Below are 13,176 nucleotides of genomic sequence, written 5' to 3' on the forward strand. Positions count from 1 at the left end.
CATTTTCAAGCAAAGATCCACAGCCTTTCTCTTAGGATGAAATTGATGATTTGGCGAGAGACCTCTGCCTCCCCAAAGATGCAGCTGAGCTCTTGGGATCCAGATTAAAAGAGAAAAACTTGTTACAACCAGGCACAAATTTCTTTGGTACCGCTCTAGATAAAAAGATTTTGCACTGTATTTCAAGAAAAGAATCCCTGGTTTATTGCACTAGCATAACTGGCTTAGTGCAAAAACTTGGCATAGATTATAAGCCTGAAGGGGTACTGCTCCATATAGATATGCATCCATACCTGTTGCTCATGCGAGAATTCGGAAAATATTTTTGAGAAAATTCATTATAGTGAACTCTGTTGGCTCATATTTGGAGATCTAAAAGTTCTGTGTGTCTTGTTGGGTCAGCAGTCAGGATATAGTAAATTCCCATGTTTTATTTGAGAGTGGGACAGCAGATCCAGGGATTTGCACTGGGTTCAGCAAGAATGGCTGAACAGAAAAGAATTACAACTTGGTACGAAAAACATCATCAAACCTAGCTCCAGGACTCTTGCAGAAGAGTGTGCTCCTAGAAACAGGGCACATAATGAGAAAAGTGGTGGACTCCTAAGGAGGCAGTGTGCAACCCGGAACCCCACACTATAAAAACCTACCAGTCGAATAGGATGACTGATGTGAGTATTAATAATAATTGATACTCAATTCAGCTAGAAATCCCAAACAACATGCATGAAATCAAATTGTAAAAGAGCATTAGATCTATTTAAATAAACTAGTGAGCACTTCTTAGGGAGCCAATAGTCTTACCCATACTGTACTGCATAAAGCAACAGTAGTCTATCATTGATTATGGAAGCGATGAATATGGCTCAGCATCAGAGCAACGCTGAAAACGTTAGATCCAGTTTACAACGAGGCCCTAGAATATGTTCAGGAGCCTTTAGATCATCACCAAAGCCATCTTTACAAGTTGAATGTGGTGGACTACCCCCTCCCCCTTCTCTAGTAACAATGAAGAGTGCCCTGAGAATTCAGACATGAGATTCTTCAAGAACCACTCACCACCTTTCCGTGTTAGAGCTAGAGGATTGTTTAAGTCATTGAATTTAAGAATACAATTGCCTTCAATAGTATAAAAGATTTGCTCCTCCTTGTACTATGAAAAAAATTAGAATTTGCACAAAGCTGAGTATTTGTCAAAACGTTACTCATGCGCCCCAGTACACCATAGACATACAACAGAGCACATTATGAGCCGAAAAGATCCACAATAAGCAATAAACATAGATGAATCTACTAAGTCACAATATAGAGTGAGATATGCTGCATTATCCCAAGACAAAACGTATCAGTTCTTTCTACCTGATAATACTTCAGTATTCACAATAGAGTTGTGTGCGATAGCATCAGCCATTAAATTTAAAAATGTAGAAATATGTTGGACCCCTCTCCATCTACGGATTAAGGAAGAAGAGAGCTGATAGTCAGCTCAGTGGTCTCGTTGAACTATTTTATTTTTAATAATAATAATAATAATAACTTTTTTCAGGGCAGTGCGTCATGTCTGGAATACGGTTGTTTTGTTTGGGAAGGTGTCTAATGGTGTAATAAGTAAACTGATGCCGCAGCGGCGGTAATTATGAGAGAGAGAGAGAGAGAGAGAGAGAGGAGAGAGAGAGAGAGATGGGGATTGGGGGGGAGTTAGTGGAAGGTTAGCCGAAATTGACGTCTGCAGTGTCGCGGGAAGATCGGGGCGTGTGAGCGTGTTTTGTAACAGTGGCGGCAACGTGGAGTTCTTCAGATCGTTGTCTTTATGTAATCAGTTTTTCTTTAAAGTTCATACATGCGATCTTTTAGTGAAATTGTGTCCACTTGATTTGCAGGTACAGTGAATAGTGTGAGAAACTGCTCATGGACTGAGAGCTGATGTGGAATTTGAACCAGTCACTTAGTTATGGAGTTGTATTGCGAAGTCTAGGCTACTTGTGCAGTGTTTCTAGGTTTTCTTTAATGACAGGTCCTTGGTTGATGCAAACTAAAGCTCTGCTATATTTTGAATTTGTGTCAGTGGCCATTCTAGCGGTTTTGGGTTGGCAAGGAAAAGGAATTTGTGTGATTCCTAACTGGTCATTTTGAATTTGCATTGTGTGGCTCGAACTCGGACGTTTGCCAGTTGATGGAGCACAGAAGAGAGAGGAAAGCGCGTTTGATTTCCCTAGACATTGTGCTTAACCTAACATGTGTTTGTGTTCCAAGCACTGGGACCTATGAGGTCAGTCAGCGCTGAAATGGAAATTGACAGTATGAGTTTTGAAAGGTGTAACAGAAGGAAAACCTCAACGCAATTGCACTATGAATCAAGTGTTAGGAGAGGGTGGGAAGTAAGATGAAGAAAGAGAACATGAAAGGAGGTATACACAGTATAAGGAACGAAAGGAGTGAAGGCACGCTGCAAAGAACCTCAAGTGATGCCTACAGTGCACCGCATGAGGTTCACTGACGGCACTACTTCCTACGGGGTATATGTATGTGTGTGTGTGTGTGTGTGGTCTGACCCGGTGCTTTAGTCTTGCTTGCCACAGCACAAGTATTTTTTTAGCAGGAGTCATGTTAAAGAAATATCTGATTTGGTTATGTAGTTTAAGTCTGAAGCATATCACAAGTATTTGTAAAGTTTGCCATAGTCATCATTATCATCATCATCATCATCATTCTTCTTCTTCTTCTTCTTCTTCATCTTCATCTTCATCTTTCTTGACGGAATTTGGGAAAGATTTCGTATGAATTTAACCCATTTTAGTATGAAAGGAGCATGAAGATAAAGTTGGATGAAAAGTCATCCAATCGTGATGATCGTACTTCAACAGAGTCTGAAGCGATGATCGTACTTCAGCAGTCGTGTTTTTTTTTTTTTTTTGTGGGGGGGGGGGGTTGCTGCATCAGTCAGTAGAAGGGGGAAGCACCACATCAGTCGCGAGAGTGAATCAGTCGGAAGCGAACTCGCGTCAAAACGTTGATTGATGGCAGGCACAGCAAAGCACAAAACAGTCGCATTAGACTGTATTATTTTCTTGTGTTCACATTTTAAGGGTTTCACGCCTCCAACATAGAGATTTGTTCTTAGGTTAAATCAATTCCCGCTATCTAAAAGACATAGCCACTTCGTATCGTCATATTTGGGAGCTCATAGCTGGCTACAACGAGGGTTGTAGTATCGTTGCTGACGACTGACTGATTGACTTGACTGACTGCGAGGACAGCAAGCGGTCACTCCTCCCTCCACGGACGGACGCCAGCAGCCTCGATCGTCGTCAGGGAAGACTCCCTCCCTCCCTCCCTCCCTCCCTCCCCCCTGCTTTGCCGTGATTATGAGTCAGGTAGAATACCAGACTCTTGGATCTAGGATTATCAGCTACACCACAGTGCAAGTCCTCAGTTCACCGGTGGTTGCCGAAAACATTGTTGATCACATCAAGTACGGCATTGCCTGAGGCACCTTAGCGCTACTGCGTTCATTCGTAAGTCGTTATGGTTAAGGCGGTCAGGACGTTTCCACTGTGAAGGTTGAAGGTTGGTGTTGAGTCCAGAATATTCACCTGTTAAACGTTTCCGGTCGGATACGTCCAGCCTGTTGTCTCCTCTCTCTCTCTCTAGGAGGCTGCACAGGAGCAGACTGACCTGCAGCTTTGCAATCAGCACTTACATACTAGGGCCATTTGCAGCATTCATCTTGTGATATCTTTTCTCAGTGGCAAAGAGAGGGCCTATGCCTCGTTTCCATATATATATATACATATATATATATATATATATATATATATATATATATATATATATCTTTATATCCTATAGATATACATATATCTATCTATATTAGATATATATATATATATATATATATATTTAGATCATTATATATATATATATATATATATATCTAGATCTATCTATATATATATATATATATCTATATATATATATATCTATATAGATATATCTAGATATATATATATATATATATATATATATCTATCTATCTATATCTATATATATATATATATATCTATATATATATATATATATATTATGCACACGTATACATATGTATACATATATATATATATATATATATATATATATATATATATATATATATATAGATATGAATAATTCACATCGAACCGTGATCCATTTATATATCAATTCAAGCTACAAATGTCCTTTAATATCTAAATTCACTTTACCTCCCAAATGATATATTTTCATATATGTACTGAAGGGGAATTTTTTAGTTGATAACAATTTCGTCCCCCCATGGGATCGAACCACCGTCCAAGTGGACGGGGACGAAATCAGGACAGTCAGTGACGCTATCCAATCAGCCAACAGAGAAATCAGGACAGTCAGTGACGCTTATCCAATCAGCCAACAGAGACGCTCTGTTGGCTGATTGGATAGCGTCCACTGACTGTCCTGATTTCGTCCCCAGTTCACTTGGACGGTGGTTCGATCCCATGGGGGGACGAAATTGTTATCAACTAAAAAAAAAAAAAAAAAAAAAAAAAAAAATTCCCCTTCGGTACATATATGAAAATATATCATTTGGGAGGTAAAGTGAATTTAGATATTAAGGACATTTTGTAGCTTGAATTGATATATATATATATATATATATATATATATATATATAGAGAGAGAGAGAGAGAGAGAGAGAGAGAGAGAGAGAGAGAGAGAGAAATCTTTGTCATGAAGACATGCAATTTTATATGCTTTTGAATATTAAGTCACTAATACCCACTAATTTCGAATTACTATACGTAGGGAATACATTATACACGAAAAGAATTATATATAAACAAGGACATTTATTTTGGTACGATTTTAAACTGTTGCCTTTTTGGGTTTCATTAAGGAATGTTTCATATTCACATTATATATATATCTATATATATATATATATATATCTATATATATATATATATATATATGTATATATAATATATATAATATATATATATATATATATATATATATATATATATATATATACACGTATATATGAAACCAGATTAAAGAACACCAGTGACGTATGTATGCAAATATGCAAGTGTGAATGATACATCTCCCTGGTTGGCTGTTTGTGTACATATTAGTTTTGTGAATGGGTTGCTGTAGTAGAGCACGGAAGTTATCCTTCGAACAGGTTACTGACTTTTTATAGCGGAAATTGCGTCATGTGGCCTGCGGGCACTTGTCCTGCCACACACAAGACGACGCTTATCACCTGGCTCGCTTTGTTCTTCGCTGACGCTGACTAATCTTAGTCTCTACTTCTTCTTCTTCTTCTTTTTCTTCTTCTTTTTCTTCTTTTTCTTATTTAAGACGCTTTATTTCCATTTTAGGTTCAGATTTCTTTTAGCCGTCATTCTTCCCCTTTCATAATTAGTTACTCAATAATGGAGGCGGTATTTCCATCACTATTGTGAGTTATAAAATTTGGCACTTGCTAAAAAATAGATAATGTATACATATAGACATACGCGCAGTTGCACACATCTACATACACAAATACACACCATACATGCGTATATACATATATATATATATATATATATATATATATATATATATTAGTGTGTGTGTTTTGGTATGTATGTAGTATGAATGACTGTTTGCGACTGCGTATATATATATATATATATATATATATATATATATATATATATATATATATATACAGTTGCAAGCAGTCATACACATACAAACACTCACACATATATATGTATGTATGTATGTATGTATGTGTGTGTGTATGTATGTATACACACATATGTATTTATGTGTGTATTTAGGAGTGTGTGCAACTGCGTGTGTAATAGCTATATATGTATACATTATATATTTTTGAGCTTGTGCCAAATGTTATAAGTGAGAGTATTGCCTGATTGCATTCACGGTATAATAGGGAGGTTATTTGTTTGGCTGTATTTTGGTTGTGATGCCGGAAAGGGTGAGAAGCGAAGCTCTTGAAGTGAAGTCGTTGTTTGCCCTGGCAGCCGAAACAGTCAAAGAAGAGAATGTTGTTGCCTAGAGGCAGAGCAGAGGGAAGTGGCCAGCGCCTCTTCCTTTGTGATCACACCGGAAATTCTTGGAGTTCATGAATGAGCTGCCCGCGAAGTTGGGGAAGGAAGTGGGCCAAAGACTCGCCGCGAAAGGGGGAGAACGTTCAATTAGCTTTCGTTGTGGTTGAATCCCTGTTGAGGTGTAGCTGCGGCATTCCTCGTCTTTCTTCTCTTCTGTCGTTTTGATTGATTTCAAAGGAATTTCCTGGCACTACCTAAGTCGGCGTTGAGGTCTTCACTACGATAATATCCGTTCATTCACTGTCTGGTCGTATTGTTATGACGGTGATACAACAGTGTCGTGGTCAATAGGTGTTGCTTAGAGGGAGTGGGTGGTGAATGTCCGAATGCTCTGTTTAATATTATCGTGTCTTGCATTGCAGGCTACTTATGTCTGGCTGGTCTTCGAGGCGGACATCCCCATTTGAGTGGGCGAGTTGAATTTTGGTTTTTACTTAAATCGACGCATTGTTGATTGAGATAATCGCATCAATTATGATGATGCTTTCACTGAACATGAAACAGCTGAGAAACAAATAAGCGAAGAATAATAATGATATTCTGGTGCGATAGTCGTTGTGCTTTCAGCGATCCTCGCAGACCCTTGTGAAGCTTCATCGTGAGAACTCGAGTAGTGTCATTCACGAGACGTTTTCCTGCGCTCTGTTCAAGGCCACCCAAGAACCTCACAACAGCAGCAGATGGTGTTGTGCATCCTACCAGTGGCATAAGAAGCTAGATAAATGCGGGGAGGGGGGGGGGGGGGCGCAATGTTGACGAGATTTATGATAGATCTGGTGAAAAGTCATTCGATATTGTGTTATCTTACTATCTAATACATGTAAGACACTCCATGTCGCACGAGACAACTGCAAGATAGTTTCCGCCAAACCAATACACTCAAGTATTCCAATATTCAAATACACTTGAAATATGATCAGAAAAGTTTCAATTCTTTATTGAACGTATAAAACATTATTTCAAATAAACCAACAGGTAAGAGTACTGTATCTTTAATTCGAACTAAATCACGTGCACAAACTGTGTATAATGTTAATCTTGAAGGTTTGATAATTTGAATATTGATCTTATTTTCTAGACTAGTAAAGTATCCTTCAGTGGATTGGCCACTATACAGTTTAATTGCATCAATTTATTCAAGGATGCATTGCTGCAAATCAGTGTGCAATATCAAAATGTAAAAATTAATCAAAGGAAATTTTACATTATCCAAGCATTATACACACAAATATGTAATCATATGAAGGCAATGGTGATAATAAGGCAATCAGAACCAACGTGAACATCTGAAGACAAAGAACCAAGACCTCAGAAAAGTGTCAAATGACCAGACCTCTTCACGACTTGATAGACTCCATGACTTGATAGCATACATCGTAATAGCATCATAGATAATACAGTCATACAAAAATAGTATAGTCATTTATAATGTGTGAATGCCATTTTGCATACATTCATTGTCCACTGTTTAGCGCAAATGAAATAAAAATCAACTGAAAACATATTATCATCATTATGTGATCAATCACAGAAATGTTGACTATATAGATACAAAACAAATACAACCAGCAACTGCATTACCATTAGACTACAGGACGAAACTTACATCTTCACATTATTGCTTGACTAGGAGGTGTATTTTGTGTGAGACACTAACACAGCAAGTTACGTCAGTATCATATTACACATTGTGATACAGACAAAATACAAGAATACAAAAGTATTGAAGAATATAAATAGCACTGAGATGCAATTGACACATACAAGACAACCATTTCAAAGTATCAAATACTTTGATAGATGCATCACTAAAAATGCCCAAAATGATGTGCACGCTCTTCATTTAAATGAACAAATGTGTTGGCAATTTCCACCAGAACCAGATCATCGGTTTTTTGCTTGAGAGCATGACAAATAAATGTGTTATTTGTTCTATGTTGTGTCATAGTGCTTCTTAAGTAGTTCTTTATTCTTTTCAGTACAGAGTTACATCTTTCTGATGTTGCATATGTGGCCGGGACTGTTCAGTATAGTTTAAGTAGTTTATGCACTTCACTAAGCAGACCTTATATGACAGGTTCCTCTTTAAGAGTACTGCATATGTCGTTGATGCTATTTATTGTGGACATCTCTTCCCCTTTGTTTCAGAACATCAGGAAGCATCTTCAATTGAATGGACAATCGTTCAAAGCCCAGATAATTCCGACAGAGTTCTTTCACATCAGTTGGTATTTCAGGGCTTTTCTGATTTGAAGAATCTAATAATAGTGTTTCTATTTTCTCCAGGTTGATCAAACCTGGAGTCCAGTTCCCCAATGGGCAGATTAAGTAGTTCATAGTACTGTTGCTTGTAGTTCTCTTTTATGGTACCAAATTGGGCAGGTGCTGCCCCACCATCCAAGCGTTTAGATGCTCTCCTGTATCTAGGTAATACAAACTCTTCTGTCTTACCTGTGGCATCTTCTACAACCTGGTCATAGAATTGACCATTGGCTTCTTCTTTTCTCATACCTTCATAACTTGCCTTTGCAGTATGTGCAGCTTTCACAGCATCCTGGATGGAAATCTGTTTAGCTTGAATTATTCTGGAAAGCTGTTCAGCTGCCCTAAACACTGTATAGATAAGTTTCAACCGAAAATATGTGCTGAACTTTTCCATGAATGCCATTTGTCCTCCTGCACGACGTGCTTACTCATCATAACCTTGGCTGACTTCTTCCAGAGTTTGCAGCAGTGCAGAATGATTCTTGAGCACAGAGTCAAGAACAGATTTCCTCCCTCACACTCCAGGTCTGGCAGAGTGGTTTTAGTGAAGGTGAATAAGACGTCCCCATTTACATTTGCTCAAAAAGATGAGACCTCTTTGGAGACGAACAAACAAATAAAATTCTCGAAATGACACCGATATGTTAGACTTGCCTACCGTAATATATCTTAGTGTTTCTCTTTTCTAGTCCAATATTACGTTTTTGGACTACATAGTTTTCGTCTGTGACATTAGTGATAAACAGCCAAAAACAAAAACATTAAAATACCACCAGAAAATACGATATACTAACGAAATAACACTCACTGGCAAATGAAAGCACTCACAAAAACAGAAAACTCATTGACAGCAGCAATCTTGAAAAATGTCAGTTTTTTATTTTTTTTTAATTTTTGGCTGTGCTGAAAAGTGGGGGGTCCATGTATGTATGTATAAAACTTGGCTTTGGGTACAGAAGGTAAGAAGTCAGTGGACGAAATAATCCGATTTAAAATAGAGATGCTTGATTTACAGCTCAAAATCATAAAGTAGATGCATTAATACAAGAAGTAATTTAGCATTTAGAGAAGGACCAAATGTAACCTGTTCCCGGCTTATGATGCCTTTTATCGTGTCCAGATTTCTTGATATTGGGCTTCATTGCAGAGATTATGTTAAGATTTCCGATGTTGGTGTTTATATGCTGTAAATTTGTTTAAATACGAACACTATTTATGATTATGGAATAAATCACCGCAAATGATTTTATTCGGACTAAGAACGCAAGCTGTAGTTTTCCTTTTTAAAAAAATCATGGGTAAATCAAACTTCTGATGTTAACTTTTTTGTTTCTACTGAAATTGCTCACAAGCAAAATAATATATCGACATAAGAGTGCAAATGCTTAAAGGCTCTGTTTAGAGACCTAATAATTTGATTTATGACTGAGTTTTGTTTTAATTAAATGTAAGTGTAAGCCTCAATAGCTGTTGAGTTATTGAAGCCGTCATGCAAAGACATTATTTGGCATTTAACTGAGAGAGAGAGAGAATGGAATATTTATATACCAAAACTAATGATTTTTCCACATGAGAGGATTGTTTCTTAAGTGTCCAATATTCTAGACATTTTAATTAGGGCAGGGTACGAAGGGGATGTGTATATATATATATATTATATATATATATATATATATATATATATATATATGTGTGTGTATATATATATATATATATATATATATATATATATACATAATATATATATATATAATATATATATATATATATATATATATATATATATATATATATATATATGGCCACTCACTCTTATTTAGGTGTCACTAAATTGTCTGCCGGCTAATGAATAGCTCTTGATGTGCGTAGAACCAACGCACACAAGTGTTCTTAAAAGTTCTCTTTTTGCATTCGAATCGCGCGGTCAACTTGCACGCTTCCGTGCTCGTCTTCTCAACCCGAGCTGTTCGACGGTCGTCAGCGGCCTCCGTCCATTTACCCTAAACATTTGCTGACCCATTTGTTGACATATCGAAGCTTTTCAAAACCACACTCGGGCGCTTGTTGAATATTCCAATCTCTTCCTTTGCTCCCTATATGACATTCACATTCTTAATCACCTTAGAAGAGCATCTAACATAATACATACACACACACACACACACACACACACACACACCACATATATATATATATATATATATATATATATATATATATATATATACATACACACACACACACACACACAAAACAGTGGTCCCTGTCACATGATGTAATGGTGAAAGCCCTGCAGTAAAACTTCCACAACACAACCACCAGACACCTACACAGAAGGCTCACTTGTAGCATGGCTCACTCTCCATCACACATTGGACAACTCACTCCTGTTTAGGTTATTAAGGCCATCCGAACATGTAATGTAGGGCTAACAATAGGAGTGTGAGTGACTACCAGAAAGCCAAGTGAAATGAAGGTTTGTAAAGTGTTCATCTTTTCATATCCTGTTATCCCAAATTTGTCATAATTAGCACTGAGCCACCCTAGGGTCACTGAGCTGTCCCCAAATGTCATAGGTCCATCTAGTCATTCTTTTTCCAAAACCTCTTTCATTCCACCTATCCAACCCATTCTAGGTCGTCCTTTGCTTTTCTCTTCTGCAACCTCTGAATCACACACTTTTCGCCAAGATATCATCATACATTCTTTCTCCTGTACTAACCATTACACACGACATACATTACTCAAATAGATTATTCCAAAGAGCTTCAAACATTTTACTTTTATTTGCATTCAGCATCCACACCTCACTTCCGTGAGGGAGTTGGCCCAACAACTACTTCTTTAACCCCCCACCCCATTCCTTTGCTACCTTTCTTGCTCTACCTATTGTTTTGACTCACCTGTTTTCTCATCAGACCATCATCAGTTATATACATCCCAAAGCACTATTACAAATCGATCAGTTCCATTCTTCCATTATCCTTATTAATATCCTTATTACCACCTTCCTGATGCCCATTTATTTTCACATTTCCATTTATCTAACCCATTTTCTTTACTCTTGCAAGCACTTTCAAACTCTTTTACTCTCATCTGCAGTTTCTCTTCACTACCCTTAATCAGCACTGTATCATCATCAGACATCGACCATTTCACATACGATTTACAAGTCACTTTCGTAACCCACAACTTTACCCATGCATCTACTATGCTTTGTCAGCTGCCTTGTATCTCTCCATTCAGAAGGTTGTGGAACAGCCATCGAGACACAATACACCTTTGTTTAGACCCAGTGTATTCTAACATGCTTTGTTTCCTTAGAAAACTCTTAATTGCTGGCAAAATCTCATCTTATATACCATACACTCTTAACACCCTGCACATCACCTCCCATTTGATTCTATCACAAGCTTTTTGTAGGTCCCTTTCTGCCACAAACATTTTGTTATTTTACTCTCAAACTTTCATGCATCCATTCCATAACAAAAACCTCATCCACACACCCTCTTCCTTGTCATAACTCACACTGCTCTTCCCCTATCAGCCCCTGCAACACTGCATGATGTATTGAATAATGTTATACTCCTGTAACTCATACAATGATCATTATTCCTTCAACTCAATCCTTTGGAACCTTTCTTTCATCCAAGTATAAATGACAAACCCTGGTCACCCACTCCGTCAAACTCTTATCACCATACTGAAACAACTTGTTTGTTAAAACCCTCATCTCCTGGTGTCTTTCCTTTCATCATCCTCTTTACATCTTCAACAGTCACTGCCAGTCCTATCCATTCTTGCATTATTCAGCTCTGGCTCTCCTTTATCTTCCATATCCATTTTAATCTTAAAGATTCCCTTGCCATCAGCTTGTGACCGTTTTCACTTAGGTCAGAATTTTCCATTGCAATTTTAGGTGTGAGATCCTTTATTTCATGTACACTCGGCAAGAAAGTTAAGATACAGTTTTTTAAAACTTTGGACGTATATTGTTCAATAATGCCACACCTGGCAACTCTAGAAAGGGGGTGGAGCTTCAAAATCATAGCGTTTGTTGCTTTCTAGATCTATATTTCCATTAACTTTACACCATAAAGATTCTGTAGAGGTCCTATAATCATTTATACTTGAATGTAGAAACAGGCTCTATATTATTCGTTAATGTTGGTTTGGTAACGTCAGTTCAGGGTAGAATATCGATCATCCTTTTTAAAAGCCTACTGTGAAACCTTATTTATAAGTAATGTTTGACACTAAACTGACGTGAAATTCATACGTAATTGAAGACGGACCCTAAACAATGAGAGAAAGTGTTTTAAAATTTGGGCAGTACTTGTGGAAATTGTGAGGAACAATACAACAAAGAATGAAATATTATGACGATAGGGAGAGAGCGCACAAGCATAGGCCTATCTATAGAGAAACTTAATTCATTATTTTTACTTTGAGTGATTAAGTGATAATATTTTTTCAAATGTTTCAAAGGTGGAGAGAGAGAGAGAGAGAGAGAGAGAGAGAGAGAGAGAGAGAGAGAGCGCAAACATAGGCCTATCTATAGAGATACCTAATTCATTATATTTACTTTCAGAGATTGAGTGATAATATTTCAGATGTGTTTTAAAAGTGGAGAGAGAGAGAGAGAGAGAGAGAGAGAGAGAGAGAGAGAGAGAGAGAGAGCAAAATCTGCTTACGTGAAAGCTTAGGCCCATTTATAACTACTTAATTTCATTATATTTTCTTTGGGAGAGAGAGAGAGAGAGAGAGAGAG

The 13,176-nt window shown here is 37.4% G+C and overlaps 1 protein-coding gene across 6 annotated transcripts in view; it reads left to right on the top strand.

The window, feature by feature from the left end:
- The window catches only part of LOC135205932 (lymphocyte cytosolic protein 2-like), a 408,856-nt gene that overhangs the window by 347,311 nt on the left and 48,369 nt on the right, over positions 1-13,176 (top strand). The window contains exon 1 of one of the 6 annotated variants that reach the window (XM_064237136.1): positions 1,736-1,812. The exons of the other annotated variants lie outside the window; for them this stretch is intronic. The gene's annotated coding sequence lies outside the window, so the exon portion shown is untranslated. Of the gene's footprint in view, positions 1-1,735; positions 1,813-13,176 lie in introns of those variants that run through there. 6 annotated transcript variants of the gene reach the window in all.

The sequence above is a fragment of the Macrobrachium nipponense genome, chromosome 11 (genome assembly GCF_015104395.2).
Source record: "Macrobrachium nipponense isolate FS-2020 chromosome 11, ASM1510439v2, whole genome shotgun sequence".
Lineage (NCBI taxonomy): Eukaryota > Metazoa > Arthropoda > Malacostraca > Decapoda > Palaemonidae > Macrobrachium > Macrobrachium nipponense.